Source organism: Rhinolophus sinicus, chromosome 8 (assembly GCF_057876585.1).
Source record: "Rhinolophus sinicus isolate RSI-liver-muscle chromosome 8, RSI-T2T, whole genome shotgun sequence".
In the NCBI taxonomy this organism is placed as follows: Eukaryota; Metazoa; Chordata; class Mammalia; order Chiroptera; family Rhinolophidae; genus Rhinolophus; species Rhinolophus sinicus.
In genome coordinates this window covers 43,815,301-43,831,726 of record NC_142508.1, presented here as the reverse complement: position 1 = coordinate 43,831,726, position 16,426 = coordinate 43,815,301, and positions in this window count along the sequence as shown.

The following is a 16,426-nucleotide window of genomic DNA, read 5'->3' as shown; positions in this document are numbered from 1 at the left end:
AAGAAAAAGGGCTACACTCATAAACCTATGGAATAAAAAATTTCATTGAGCACCAAAGATAATAAACCTAAAGAAATCCACACCCAAACTCATCATAAATCAAACTGGTAAAAACTAAAGACAAAGGAAAAAATACTTGAAAGCACCTTAAAAAAAAACCCCAAACCCACAACTCATTACCTATACAATACCTGAACAATGATTCAATAAACAGTGACTCAACTGACTTCTCACCAGAAACCACAGCGGCCAGAAGGAAGTGGCACAGTATTTTTCAGTGCTAAAAGAAAAATTCAACCCCAAATTCCATTTCCTGAAAAAATACTGATCAGAAATGGAGATAAAGACATTTCTAGATGACAGAAAACTGAAAGAACTTGTCCCCAACAGACCTATTCTAAAAGGCTTGCTAAAGGCAATTCTTCAGACCAAAGGGAGATAATGCCAGAAGAAACTCTGGAACATCATGAGTGAAGGAAATGGTAAGTATCTGGGTAACTATTATATGATAGGCCATCTTTTCCTGTTGCATTCTTTAGAATATGTTTGATGGTTGAACGAAAAATGATATCACTGTAGGATGGGGTTTTCAATGTATGTAAATGCATAGATGTAAGACAACTACAGCACATGGGGAACTATACAAGTGATATGTGGTAGCCACTGATGGAAAAAGGCAGGTTATAAAATAGCCATTTTAATATGATCTCATTGTGCTCAACAGAAATAACTGTATGTGCGTGTATAAAGGTGTGAAAGGACGTGGTACAGTAGGAATTACTGATTGTGAGTGATACATTTTTAATTTGTACTTGTTTCTATTAATTTTCTATAATGAGCCTGTATTATAAACATAATAATAAAGAGATATTAAATATTCATATGCCCCTAATAAAAGGGTTTCAATATGAACAAATATAGATAAAATATAAGCGAAAATAGAGAGACCTACAAACTGAATGGGAGATTCTAACATACCCCTTTCAGTGACTTGCAGAAGTACATTTTTTTACAAAATTAAATAGATAAGTATATATAAAACATGAAATAAACTTTAAACTATAAAGACACATTCCTTTTTCAGTCACACAGACCATTTATAAAAATTGACCATATAGTGGGCCATAAAATAAAGCACATTTCAACATACTTCAAAGGTGTGAAATGATATAATATATGTATATATTTTTACATATATGTGTCTAACCATAATCATGCTTAGAATCAATATCACAAATTACCCATTTATTTGGAATGGAAAGCTATACTTGGTTGGCAAAAATTATAGTAATCTATACAGAGACATCATATTATATTAGTCTTCACATGATGCTATTGGAATTATACATCCCTTGTGGAGTTTTCTGAATCAAATCATGAGAAAATTTTTTTAATCACACAAATTCAGAATGAAAACTGACCTAAACTTGGACTCTTTAAAAAAAAAAAGAAAGAAAAAAAGAGGTCAAAGTGAAAATAAATAAATAAAAATGAAATTTTTTTAGGGCACAGAAATTCTTTAGATTAGAAGGGAATAAAGGAATCTAACAATAAATGAATTTGTAAACTTCGGCTCCTAAGTTGAAACGCACTCATACATAATCAAAAATTTTAAAAAGGAAAAAGAAATGGGAGAAATTTAACTGTAAACTGTACTTTAGATGAGACTCCTGAAATTTCTTACGTGTGACAATGATAGGTTATTTGTGTTAATTAGGAAAATGAAATTAATTAGGAATAATGAAACGTTATTTAGGATAATGTCCTATTCTTAGGAGAGGCAAGTTGAAGTATTTAGGTACCAAGTGACTTACACTTACACACGGTTCAGCAAAAAAGGTTTAAAATATTTAGATGTAAAAAAACATTTAGGGGCCGCCAATAGCTCACTTGGTTAGAGAGGGAGCTCGGAGCAACAAGGTTGCCGGTTCAATTCCCACATGGGCCAGTGAGGGGCGCCCTCTACAGCTAAAGTTGTGAACAACAGCTCCCCCTGGAACTGGGCTGCGCTGAGCAGCCCAAGGTCAGCCCTCCCCCACCCCCACCCAGGTCTGCCGTGGTCTGCTGTGGGCTGCTGTGTACTGCCATGGCTTGCAACAATGTCACGAACGTGTCAGACCTCACACATCTGAAATTAATATAATATTATATGTCAGCTGTAATTGAAAAATAAAATCTTTTTTTAATTAAAAAAACACACAAGGATTTGCCAGCAGGAAACATAGGTTACAATCCTGGCTCCAAAAACATTACCTCAATGACGTTGGGTAAGTCCATGCCCTTCTCCATGATGGTTTCCTCCGTTTTATGGGAATGAGGTGACCTCTAGAAAGATGGCATAGGAAGGGGCCCAGATCCAGATCCAGCATCCCGTCACTGTCACCCCAGTCCCAGAGAAGAGCCTGGGGCTGAGCTAGGTGCCAGGTACTGGCCCCAATATGGCAGCAAAACACTGATTGCGCAAACTCCACCTTCTGGAAGAAGGGAGGCGGCCTGCCTGCGTGGGAAGCTCCCCAGACCACCTGGCCCAGAAACTCAGGTTGGCAATCAGCAGCCCTGAGTAGGAGCCCTCCTCGCTGGTGACCCTTGCTTGGGCTTTACCCTCTCTCAAAGTCAGAGCCCAAGTGAGAAGAGGTATTTAGGGAGCTCTGCCATTCTTTTGTTTCCCACCTTTCCCCAGCTGCAGAGGATTTGGGGCAAGGAAAGAATCCTTGTGCATCTACTAGCTGGTGTCCCTAGACAGTGACTTCCCGTCACTGTCTCCTTTTGTAGAAAATGATAATAGCACCTGCCTGTTAAGAGTTGTTATAAAGACTATCAACTAGGGTGCAAGCAACAGGAATAAGCCGAATCAAATGGTTTAAACAATAAAGGATTTAGTTGGTTATCCCACTTATGAACAGGCCATATGCAGGACAGGCTCCACTATTTGTAGCCTAAATGGTCCCAGGTGTTTTCTGTATTTCTTCCTTTTTATACAGAGGAGGTAAACAGGATATGCAAAAATAAAGCAACAGTTTCCCACACTCTCATCCCTTGATTTGTTAATTATGTAAATCAAGAAGTAAAAGTTTTCTGATCTCAATTTCTAGAGATAACTACTGCTTAGAATTGTGGCATGTTTTTTTCAGACATTTTTTCCTATCCACCTAGAGATAAGTGTTACAGATAGAGAGATATACACATGCATTTTAACCAAAATAAAATCATGCCATATCTGTTGATTTTCAAACTAGTTTGGGTTTATCTAGAGCAGTGATTAAAAATTCATATGCATAATCCACAGAGAAAGAAAGCAGACTAGTGGTTGCCAGGGGTCAGGAGAAGGAGAATTGGGAGGGACTGTTTAATGGGTACCTAAATGAGGCCTAAAAAGGACAGATAGAAAAGATAAATGAGTGAAGAAAGCCAGGTGCAGGGCAGTAAGGAGTGATGGGAACATGGGCGAACTGAGAACGTCGGGTTGGTGTTGACTACTCAGCTCAAACGTCACCATGAGGAATGTGGGCCCAGTGTGATCAGATTTTAGAATTTTTCAAGATAAGACAGAAATGGGGATCTTACGTGAAAACCACCAGTTTAGATGTGTGGCAAGTAAGTGAAGTTCTTAAAAGGAGAGTGTGGGTCTGCAGGTCCCCAACTTACAACTTTGGCAGCAGGAAACCTTGAGGGTTCAGCCAGCTTGCTATAGAAATGTGGTTTACAGGGACAGGGGACAGGCACAGGGAGGTGTCTTACACAGGTGACACACTCTGTCAGAGAAAAGGGAACCAGCCTTGCATACACTGGAGCCCCTACATCTGAAGTTTGGATTAGGTTTCAGGAAACATTGGCCCCTCCCCTTCCCACAGTGGGCGAGGTTTGCTTGCCCCACCCCCCTTGGTGGTGGGCGTGGCCACATGACCCGCTTTGGCTAGTGGAAGGTTCACAGACACCATGGTGCACTAAAGTCTTAAATACGCCAGGGAGGTTTGCTTGACTCTCTCACTCCGGTGAGTGCCCTCGAGAAAAGCATGCCCCAGATAAAAGCATGTCCCCTTCAGCCTGGGCCCCAGAATGAACACATACAGAACAAACTTGAAACCAAGCCCAGCCAATATGGGGCCTCACACAGAGCCACTCGGTGAAGCCCATCACACTGCAGTTGACCTTAGTCCAGTGATCATGAAGCTAAATGTCTGCTGAAGCCACTGAGTTTGTGGCTGGATCGTTAGTCAGAACTACTGAGACAATACACCACCATCAGGAACCAACTGATCTGTAAATCCAGTCCCAAACCCTGGTCCCAAGGCTCTTGAACTTTTTGGTATTAGGCCACCTTTACACTCTTAAAAATTATTGAGCTTTTACTTACATGAGTTCTAGCTGTCAATACTTACTATATTAGTAATTAAATTCCATTTAAACATACAAACACAAGAATACTCAACATCATTAGTCATTGAGGAAATGCAAATCAAAACTTCAATGAGCTACCACGGCACACACACGAAGATGGCTGTATGTTGGCAAGATAATAATGTTGGCAAGGAGTGGAGAAGTCAGAATGTTCATCTACTGCTGGGGAAATGTGAAATAGTGCAACCACATTGAAAACAGACTGGCAGTTCCTCAAAAAGTTAAATATAGAGTTACCGTATGACCCAGCAATTCCACTTGTAGGTATATATTCAAGAGAAATGAAAACACATGTCTGCACAAAAACTTGCATACAAATATTCACAAGAAGCATCATTTGTAATAGTAGAAACAACCCCAATGCCCCTCAATGGATGAATAGATAAATATACTGTAGTACGAACATTATTTGCCAATAAAAAGGAATGCAGTACTGATTCATCCTACCATGTGGATGAACCTTGAAAACATTATGCTGCGTGAAAGACGTCAGTCACAAAGACCACATATTGAATAATTCCATTTTATCTGAAATGTTCAGGACACAAATCTATAGAAAAGAGAGTAGATTAGTCACAGACACCATGGGTAGAAGTGGGAGGAACGGAGTAACGACTAATGGGTGCTGGATTTCTTTTTGGGGTGACAAAAATTTTCAAAAATTGATTCTGGTGATAGTTGCACAGTTCTGTGGATCTACTAATAACCATTGGATTATACACTTTATGGGAGCAAATTGTATGGGCAAATGTGAATTATAGCTCAATAAAGTGGTTATTAAAACACACACACATGGGGCCGGCCTGGTGGCTCAGGTGGTTGGAGCTCCATGCTCCTAACTCCAAAGGCTGCAGGTTCGATTCCCACATGGGCCAGTGGGCTCTCAACCACAAAGTTGCCAGTTCAATTCCTCGAGTCCCGTAAGGGATGGTGGGTTCCGCCCCCTGCAACTAAGATTGAACACAGCACTTTGAGCTGAGCTGCCTCCCGGATGGCTCAGTTGGTTGGAGCGTGTCCTCTCAACCACAAGGTTGCCGGTTCGACTCCCGCAAGGGATGGTGGGCTGTGCCCCCTGCAACTAGCAACAGCAACTGGACCGGGAGCTGAGCTGCGCCCTCCACAACTAAGATTGAAAGGACAACAACTTGACTTGGGAAAAAAAGTCCTGGAAGTACACACTGTTCCCCAATAAAGTCCTGTTCCCCTTCCCCAATAAAATCTTTAAAAACCAAAACAAACAAAAAAACACACACACACACACATAAGAATACCTACGCACACGTTCCATTAGCCGGCAAATAGCATCATCACACATGTAAACTCGGGAAAACTCCACTGAGTCCTTGTGGGAGAATGACAGTGAAAGAGGCAAAAAAAAATACCTTATTATTATTATAGAAACAGTACTGAAAGGGGTCCAGGCCCACACATTGAGAACCACTGCCCAGATGCTGAGGGAACCAGGATTCAGGCCTCCAGGCCACAGGTCTTTCAGGAACCCTGGGGTTAGGGCCCCCATCACTGCCCCTCCGTGCTTACTAATTCTTTAGACCATTCTCAGTTTCTGCTCCATGAAGATAAATGTCTCCAAGGGGACATGTCCTCACCACATGTCCAACCCCTCAGCCTTTCTGCCTAGTAGGAAGTTGATGACTTCAGGAGGGACAAGTTATCCTGGGTCCCCAAGAGGGACCTCACCTCTGAGCACTCTGAGTTCTCCACTTTCTCCCTCCTTGCACTCGTTTCGTTCTTTTTTTCCCCCCACATCATTTAATATTTATTCAACCAAAAACTACTAGATATCTAGTATATGCCAGGCACTGTTCTAAGCACTGGAGATACAAACGTGGACAAAACAGACAAAGACCCCTGCTCTGGAGCTTACATGCTACTAGGCTAATAGGCAATGAACACGTAAATGTATAAAATGTCAGGTGATATGTGCCACGGAGTAAAATAAAGCCAAGTAATTGAGAACGTGGCCCTGGGTGGATGAGGGAAGACGGAGCACAGGACTATATGCAGCCATTAGTGTTCTCACTTTCTAGATGAAGAGGCTACGTAAGCTACGGAGAAGTGACCTGCCTGAGATATTTTCCCTTGTGTTTGAGTCTTACAGGTAGACTGTAGGCCCGACATGTCCCATTATTCCTAACAATTACGTCTAATAATTTCTCATCTCATCCTCTCCAATTTACAGATGATCTCTTGAAGTCAGAGGGTTAAGCAAGGAGGCCAAGCCAAGCACTAGTCACACGGTTATTAAGAGGCAGACAGCGGGTAGAGCCACGTCTTCAATCCATGCTCTGAGCCTCTGCCCCAGACAGCGTGGCTCCTCTCTGTTGACAGAAGACCCGCATGGTAGGCTCAGCAAACAACACTTGGTCTCACAGTGAGCTGGACACACAAAACCCCTTCTCTTTCTGTTGATGCCCTTTTTCTAGTCCCCACGCTCTTGGCTTCGTAGGCGGATTTGGCCTCTCCCACTAACCAGCTGTGTGGTTTGGGGCAAGTTGCTTAACCTGTGGGTCTCAACTACTCCATAGTTAAACCTTGCAAGTTTGACATGAGGAAAGCACTTAACACAGAGCCTGGCCCAAACAATAGATGGTCCCTATTATATTGTCTACAGGCAGTGCAATACAATACAGGGTCAGCTGTCTCAGGTCACAGCCATGACCCCTTCACAGGAACCTCGCCGGACACGGGGATCAACAGTCTAGATGATTAAACCAGGGTGGCCTCCTTAGCGCTGTCTACGCTCCCTCAGTCCCACAGGTAGGCATTACGGTTCCCACTGCTCATCTGGGGACACTCCAAGGCTCGGGAGGTGAAGGAGTTTGCCCAAGTGCCCTGCCCACGTGGCAGGATGGGGGGTCCTGAAGACGAGGGAGGGAGTCAGCCCTCGCAGGGCCAAACCTCAGGTACCAACTTTCATCTGCAGCCCCTGCCAGGTGACTCCAGACCGGCGCCTCTGGGCTGAGTCTTCTTGTCCTCGCAGCGATGACCCAATGGCTTCCTTGAGAACTCGGACCTCTCTGCTCCAACTCGGTTCACAGGCACCCAATTCCCCCCTTTTTGCGAGAGCTTGTTCCAACGAAGAGCTCCGCACAGCCCGGTTCTCAGCATTTGTTCTTGTTCTTAACGAGAGCGATTACTGCTTCAAGTGTTGAGTGCTTCCTTTTCTGTGCTTGGCTGGATTTTATCTTTACCATGATTCTATGGGGGTGAGTGCTGGGTTATCCCCATTTTACACCTGAAGAAACTGAGGCTCAGAGAGGTGAAGTAAGTCACTCAAGATCACACGGGGTAGAGCTAACTTTCAGAACTTATCTGGTCCCAAATCCCTGCTCTTTGCTATTGCCTCGTATTTTACTTCACAGACTCGAATGTATGCTCTTTAGGAACAAGACTCGTTTATTATGCGTTACTATCCTCTCCCACCTTGTGCCTGAACCACTGTACTGGGACCAAGTGCATACTCACTTCATTAAGTAGGTGCTTAGGCCTATCTCCCTGACTACACCAGACCTTCCTGGAAACAACACTTAAATCTTGCAGCATTTTGCTGAGCACATACTACTTGCTGGGCGTGTCCTCAGTATTTCACGTATATGTACCAATTCATTTCATCTTCACAGCAACCCAAGGGGATGGGTGCTATTACTAACCTGCTTTACAGATGAAGAAACTGAGGTACAGAGAAGTGCTCCATTCAGTACTTTGCACACCTGGTAAATGTCAGAGCCAGAGTTTGCGCTCAGCCAGTTCACACTAAACCACACTATACTGTGTCGTGGAGGGTGTGAAGGAAGCACAGGAATATGCAATTCTTGCCAAAAAAATCCACACTCAGCCTCTGGGGTAGGCTGAATAATGGTCCCCAAAGATGTCCTTGTCCTAATCTCCAAAACCTGGAAATATGTTCCCTTACATGGCAATAGGGACATTGCAAATGTAATGAAGTTAAGAATCAGGAGATGGGGAGATTATTCTAGATTATCCTGGTGGCCCAATATAATCACAAAGGTCCTTATGAGGGAGGCAGGAATGTCAGAGCTTGAGAGAGAAGATGTAAGGGTAGAAGCAGGAGTCGAAGGCACCAGCTGTGTGGCTGGCTTTGCAGGCGGTGGAAGGAGCCGAGCCAAGGAGTACGGCCTCTAGAAGCTGAAAAGGCAAGGAAACAGATCCTCCACTAGAGCTTCCAGGAAGACTCAGTCCTGCCAACACCTTGATTTTAGCCCAGTGAGACCCATTTCTGACTTCTGGCCTCTAGAACTATAAAATAATAAATTTATGTTGTTTAAGGCCCTGAGTTTGTGGCAACTTGTTAGAGCAGTAACAGGAAACTAACACAGTCTCTTCAGCGGGAGGTGCCAGTTCACCTCTCCCACAAACCCACAGAGCTAAGGAGTTTCACCAAAACAGAAGAAATGTTTGCCTCCCGCGTAGACAAAAAATGTAAAATGTTCACCACCCACGTCAAGGGAAACTGTGTTTCCTCTAATATTTTAATGTCTCCTAAGAATACATTCATATACCAATAGTGTAATTAAAAGTAAAGAATGAACAAATTCATTCTCATGTAGCAGTAAGTGCTTTATAAAATTCATTCTGGCATTCATTTAAAGACATTTATTGAGCACCTACTATGTGCCAGGTACTGTTGTAACACTAGGGACGCAGCAAGAACAAAAGGGATAAAATTCCCTGGCCTTGTGTATCTCACATATTCTGGTGGGTAGACAGATAATAGACAAAAAGAATAAGCAAATTATATTGGATGGTGATGAATGCAATGGAGAAATTCACGCCAAAAAGAAGATACGGAGTACCGAGGCAGAAGTTGCAAGTTTAAAGGGACAGTCAGGGACTCCCTCCCTGAAAACTTTTGAGCAGGGGCCTGAGGGATGGAAGAGAGGGAGCCACGAGGGTCCTAATTCCAGACAGAGTGGAGTGAGCAAGGAGAAGAGCAGATGCAGTCAGAGTTATTGGGGAGTAGATGTGGGAGGGGCCAATCTTGCCGAGCCTTGCGGGCCACTGAAGGGAGTTTGGATTTACTCTTAATGAAGCCACTGATGGTAATAACAGAGAAGGGACATGATCTGGTTTGCGTTTCAAGGGGAAAATAACTTAGCAGGGCAGAAGTAGAAACACACAGCCCGGTTAAGGAGCAACTGCAAAAACTTGGGGAAAAGGTGATTGTGTGTCCTCATCCAGGGTATTCTCCTTCGGGATATTTCACAAATCGAGTCAATGGGATTTGCTGGCAGATCAGACGTGATGTATGGAAGAAAGAGAGGAGTCCATCGAAGATGATTCCAAAAAGATTTTGACCTGAGCAACAGGACCGGTGGAGTTGCTGTTAACTGAGACAGGAGTTCACAGGATGAGCAGCTTTGGGAGAAAGATCAGGAGTGCTCGGCTTTGGACACAAGCAGCTTGAGAGTCCATTAGACAGCCAAGTGCAGATGTTGGGTATACAGAGGGTGCCAAAAAAAGTATACATTTTAAGAAAGGAAAAAAACTGTATTAAAATTGTTATACTCAATATACACCGATAACAAGAGATGAATACAAGTCATGTGGATACGTTTTTCTGGCTCCCTCGGTATGAGTCCAGACACAAGGTTTGCACAGCAGATAGAAGTTTGGGGCTAATGGTGAACACAGAGATCCCCCTTCAAAACAGGACTTGGCATCTCAGCTTCTGGGAGTGCAGTCAGCAGACAACTTCCTGCTGTCATCTCCTTCAGGTTCGGCCTCAGCTGCGGAGAGCCAACCTGCTCAAATCCCGGCCCTTCCGGGATGGCCCCATCAGTGACTGATGGACTCGGGGATGTGAAGCCCATGAGTCTGAGCCAAACAGGGGCAGCTCTAATGGGCTATCCTTGCTCCAAAGCTCCTTGTGGGGTTGACCAAGGTCAGGTGGTCCCTGAATCACAGTTCAAATTCTCCATCTGCCCAAACCTGGCTCTGCCCTCTCCCTTCCACAGGTGTCAATCCCTAATAAATACCCTGCACTTCAAAGTGCATCTCAGCATCTGCTTCCAGGGAACTCGAATTGCAAGGATTCATCAGCAAGTATAACAGGTGGTATGTAAAGCCTAGACGTTGCATTTAACTTACATACAGGCCCCACAGTATTCCAGGCCTGCTTCCTAAGACGCAGATTCATATCTGTGTGATGAACCTAACATCTTGACCTAGAGAGACAAGAGGAAAATAAAAAATAACTGCTCTAAGCACTTCAAAGAGGCAACAGGAAGGGCCAAAGATGCCCAAACTTATTAGTATTCAGTATTCAGAAAGATTCTAGTTAAAACCACAAAAGCATGCGATTCTATAATACTTCCAGCAGATTCTCAAAAATGAAAAAGTCTCTCAATATCAGGTTTTAATCCATAGAATAAAACAAATATCCATGAGTCCATACTTATCTAACTAAATGATCAAATAAATAAGTCAATGGGGAGAAGGGACAGCTCTGTCTTTCAATAGAATGCTAATTAATAAATGTCAAAGGAAAAAGGGACATGAAAACGCAGTATTAGGCAAATGCCCCAGGAATAACTGTTACAGACAAAATCCACCATTGGATGTTAAAATTAGTGGGGGAAAGTCTGAGGAGAAACAGACTTGTATAGTCTCCATGTACATCCCCTAAGATACTTATTAATTACAAAGGGAAAGACAATAACTTTACAGTGAAGAATTGCAGCAAATACCACTATAACCAAGTGGTCAAGGTCAACATCACCAGGAATAAAACATATGGACATCGCGAACCCAAGATGATGCACTGAGAAGGACACAACATCATTTTGTGGTATTCCTGGCAAAAGTGCCTAAAATCCATGCATTTCAACCATGAAAAACATCAGACAAAGCCAAATTAAGGGACATTCTATGAAACAGCTGATAAATACTCTTTAAAAGTGTCAAGGTCACAAAAGACAAGGAAATACAAAGGAACTGTCCACAGACTATAGGAGGCTAAAGAGACATGACAACTAAACAGCGTGTGGGATCCTGGATTCGATCCTGGAACAGAAAAAAGAATATCCGTAGAAAAATTTTTAAAATTCAAATCAGGTTGGTAGCTTAGTTAATATGGCACCAATGCTCATTTCCAGGTGTTGATCACTGTACCATAGCGTTAACATAAAGGGGAGCAGTGGGAGAGAGATATGGGAACTCTGTACTATCTGCAACTGTCCCCTAAGTCTGAAATTATCTAGCATAGCAGCTCCCACCTCGCTCTCTCTGGGCCCACTTTGCTGTGGGAGAAGCCAGACATATGTCATGAGGACATTATGGAGTCGGTCACATGGAGAAAAACTGAGACATCCTGTCAACAGCCAGCACTGTCTTCCAGATATGTGACTGGCCCACCCTGCAAAGGGATCCCCCAACCCCAGTCAAGCCTTCTGACGACTGCAGCCCTGGATGACGTCTTCTCTGCCAGGGCTTCAAGCCAGAACCATCCAGAGACACCCCCCCCCCAATATGTGACCCACAGAAAGTATGCGTGATAATAAATGTTTATTGCTTTGAACCGCTTTTTTTTTTTTTTTAGAAAAATAGTGCTTTTTGTATACAGTGGACACCAGGTGGCGCCTGGATTCCAAGGATGGAAATCAAGACGCTGCCAATATTACAGAGAGGTCAATTACCCCTGAGTTTGTTTATAAAATGTATTGCAACGCTAATAAAAATGTCATCAGGGTTTTTCTCTAGAGCTAGACAGTTTGATTACAAGGTTCATTTGTGAGGACAACAGGCAAAAAGGAGGAGGAGAAATGAGGAATATTAAAAACTCTACCGGATATTAAAAACAATATAAAACAACGTCATTGGTACACGAATAAGCATACAGATCAAGGGAAGGATTAGAAAAATCCAGCAATAGAAACAATTGCTTATGAAAATGTATTGTATTATCATATAATACTTTTGAATTTAGGGAGGGACTTTAGGGAAGTCCCTAAAGTTTTTTTGTTTGATTTTTAAGGAGGGCGCAGCTCACACTGGCCCATGTGGGGATCAAACTGGCAACCTTGGTGTTAGTAACACCATGCTCTGACCAACAGAGCTAACCAGCCACCCCGGGAAGTTTGTTTATGTAGTAGTGTTAGAGCAGCTAGATATCCAAAAAGAAAAGCCTGAATCCATTCCTCACACTAAATACCAGGTTAAATGCCAAAGTATATCAAAGATCAAAGTGAAAAAAATACAACCTCACAAATAATAAAAGAAAACTCCCTAATGACCTGGGATTGGGTAAATTTTCCAAACTATTCATCAAAATCCAGAAGCAATAAAAGAGAATTTTGTTAAATGATCTAACAAAAAAAACCTTGTACAGTTCCAAAACATAAATCCACCGTACACAAACTATAAACTACAGATGACAAAATGAGAACAATATGTACAACTTATATGCCAAGGATTAGTACCCCTAATATATAGAGAACATCTGAAAATTTAGGGAAAAAAGGCCAAGAAACCTCTTGAAAGTGGGGGAGCTATGTGAACAAAGAGTCACATAAAAAGAAATGCAAGGGACTTCACGTATGTTAAAATATGCTCAACTTCACTCATAATAAAAACATTAAAACTATATAGACAGCCTTTTTCTCACCTATCTGATTAGCAAAAGTCCAAATGTTTGACAACATGCTGTTGCAATGCTGTGAGGAAAGAGGGATTCTCACACCTTGCTCGTGAAATGCAAAAAGGTAGAACTACCATGGAGGAAAACTTGGCAATATCTAGCAAATTTACCCTTTGACCCAGCAATCCCTTGTCTAGGACTCTATCACAAAGACAGACAGAAAAATGAAAGCCCATATGAATGTGTCTCTTCACTGCAGAACTATTTGGAATAGTAAAAACTGGAAACTATTGAAGTGGCCCTGAATAGGGTGCTGGTTAAATCAACTATGCTGCATCCACAAAAATAGAACACTATACAGCTATAAAAGGCATAAGCTATATTAGGATTATATATACATAAGATGTGTGTGTGTGTAATGACCTCCGAGATATAGTTAAGTGAAAAAGGCAAGGTGCAAATTAGTGCGCAGAGTATGCTACCTTTTGTGCAATAAGGAGGAATAAGGTCTTCCCTAACTGTCTGGGACGTGGCCCTGGGGTGGTTAGGACAGGTGGATAGCAGCCCAGCGTGTGAGAACCTTATGGAGGATTGTGTGTGTGTGTGGGGGGGGGGGGTGTGCTCTGGATTGGTTGGTTTGTATTTGAAAAGCATGCTCAAGGGTGGATCACTTACTATCTTTAGGAATTAGCCAGTCCTGGCAGGGGAGTCCCTCCAGGGTCAGCAAGACCCCAGATGTCAAAGCATCAGAATACAGGGGAAAAAGAAAAAAGACCTGTTAATCACCTCCTTGGCCTCTGATTGCATTTGACCCACCTTCCTGAACCTCCCATTTCCCTCACTTTCTTTAACTACTCACCTCTTTGGCTCTCCTCCCACCACTCAGCCTTTCCCTTCTCAATGTCTGTCCTGGTGTCTATTCCTGTGACATCTTCCTAGGGGATCTTTTTCTCATGCTGCTTGTCTCCTGGCACTTATGCAGGCCCATGGCTTCAGCAGCCACCTAGATGCTAATCATTCCCAAATCTCAATTTCTATTCAGACCTGTCTCCTGAGTACAAGACCCTATAGCCAACTGCCTATGGGATGCCTGCACCTGACTGTCTCAGTTGGAATCGGATCAAATCCAAAAGCAAACCTATCATTCCACTCCCCCTACCGCCTCCACTCCCCCTCCCCCTACAGTGCCTGTGAATGGGCACCACAGTCCATCTGGGACCCAGGCCAAGAACCTGGAAGCTGTCCTCCCTCCTCCCAAATAGTAATCAAGACCTTGTAAATATATTCTGTCACCTCTTCACCCCACCTCCACTGCTCTGGTTTGGACAGCCTTCATCTCTAACTTGTATTATTGCAGCAGGCTCTGCATCAGTCAGGGTCCAGTGAGGAGACAGAAAGCACACCAGTTACTGTAACAGAGAATTTAACATATGGGATATAAGGAGTTGCCAGCTCAGCATAAAGTTGTTATCTAGATAACTGAACGGGTAAAAACAGAACTCAAAGGCAGCAGTTCTTAAACATTAGCAGAATTGCCTGGAGGACTTGTGAAAACAGACTCCTGAGCCTGACCCCCCAAGTCTCTGATTGGTCTGGGATGGGGCCTGGAGTTTTGCGTCTCTAACAAGTTCCCAGCTGATGCTGACGCTACTGGTCTGGGGACCACACACGTGAGACACAACAGCTCTAAAGTAGCCTAGAAGAAACGAATGCAGGAAAGTGTTCACTGCTCATAGAGCTGGGGGAACAAAACCTGCGCCAGCCGCCTGGCACTGACGTTTCTGATGAAATTGGTTTTGCAAGTCTTAGAAAACGACAAACGGGATTCAGCTGCTGCTACAGGAAGGAACTGCTGCGGCTGCCGCCACCGGAGTGAAGAAGTGTTGCCGGGTAACGCTCACGAGAACAGCCGGCAAGTCCCTGCTGTGTAAGGTGATCAGCCGTGCTGCGAAGGGGCTCCCAAAAGGCGGAACTGCCAATGCTAAAACCGGGAAAGGCCTGGACAAACCGGGACGAGTCGGTCACCCTACTTCCGCAGTCTCCTAGCAAACTCTGTCGCCAGAGCCTAACAGAACCACCTGGCAAAGCAAAACTGGGGCTTCCCAGATCAGCATCACAAAGTGGAGCGTAGGAGGGCAGGTTTGGAGCTCGGAGACAATAACGTCGTAGTTGATACTGGCTCCTGGGCCTCTGCAATCCATCCTCAGGGCTGCCATCCAGAGAAGCTTTATAAATTGGTAAAACTGATCAATCCAGACTCTTGACAAGTTTTTAAATATTGCCTGTGATTTATAATGAATAGCTATCTGGTCTTCATTCCCTTTCCTGGCACAGAGCTCCTAAAACCCTTGGAATTTGCTCAGTGATAAGAGCAATAAAGGCAAAAATGTCTTTTATATATATATATATATATAAATTTTTTATTCATTAACGAGCCCCTTTCAACCACACCCAACTTTTGGAAAGCACCTAGGTAACCTAAGCATGGGGGCTGGTTGCCAGGGGAACCAACCTATAATTAGAAAGTTGGAACTGGGGCAGACGTGTTGCTCAGGTGGTTGGAGCAAAGTGCTCCTAATACCCGAGGTCGCAGGTTCGATTCCCACATGGGCCAGTGAGCTGCGCCTCTACAGCTAAGATTGTGACAACGGCTCTCTCTGGAGCTGGGCTGCTGTGTGCAGCCAGAGAGGGGCGTGGGCTGCTGTGCTGCCCTGGACACATAACTAGACTGAGAAACAACAGAATCAGAGTGGTGGGGGAGGCGGAAGAAAGCGGGGGCTAGAAAGTTGGAACTTTCAGACCAGTAATCTAGTCAGTAAATTGTTTTCCTGAGTTCTGTGATCCATTCTAGCAAGTTATCAAACTCAAGGAGGGGGTCATGGGAACCCCTAATTTGTAGCCAAGTTGGACATATTGTGGGTAACCTGAGCACCCACTACTTGCGACTGGCATCTGAGGGGGGGGGTGTCTTGTGGGACTGAGCCCTTAACCTGCGGGATCTGACGCTAACTCCAAGTAGATAATGTCAGAATTTAATTGAATTATAGGACACCCAGTTAGTGTCGGCAGAGAACTGGAGAATTTCTTGATGTGGGGAAAAGAAACATTGGTGAGCAGAACTGAAGTATTGAGAGTAGAGTGGTGAGTAGAGAGAGAAACAGTTTTTCCTTTTCACTGCCTACCAGCCAATTGGGGTGAAATTTCAACTTTTTAATGCAGCATAAAAGCCTCTTTAAAGTTATCTTCAGCCTCATCTCCTTTCCTGAACTTGATGTTCCGGAAATATATAATATAAATCTTTCGTCTTCCTAAACCAAATCGTCTTCTCAAGTTGCTATGCTTTGAATATACTCTTCCCTCATCTGGATGAAAAAGCATATACGTAAACTCCATTTATAGGGGAAAATATAA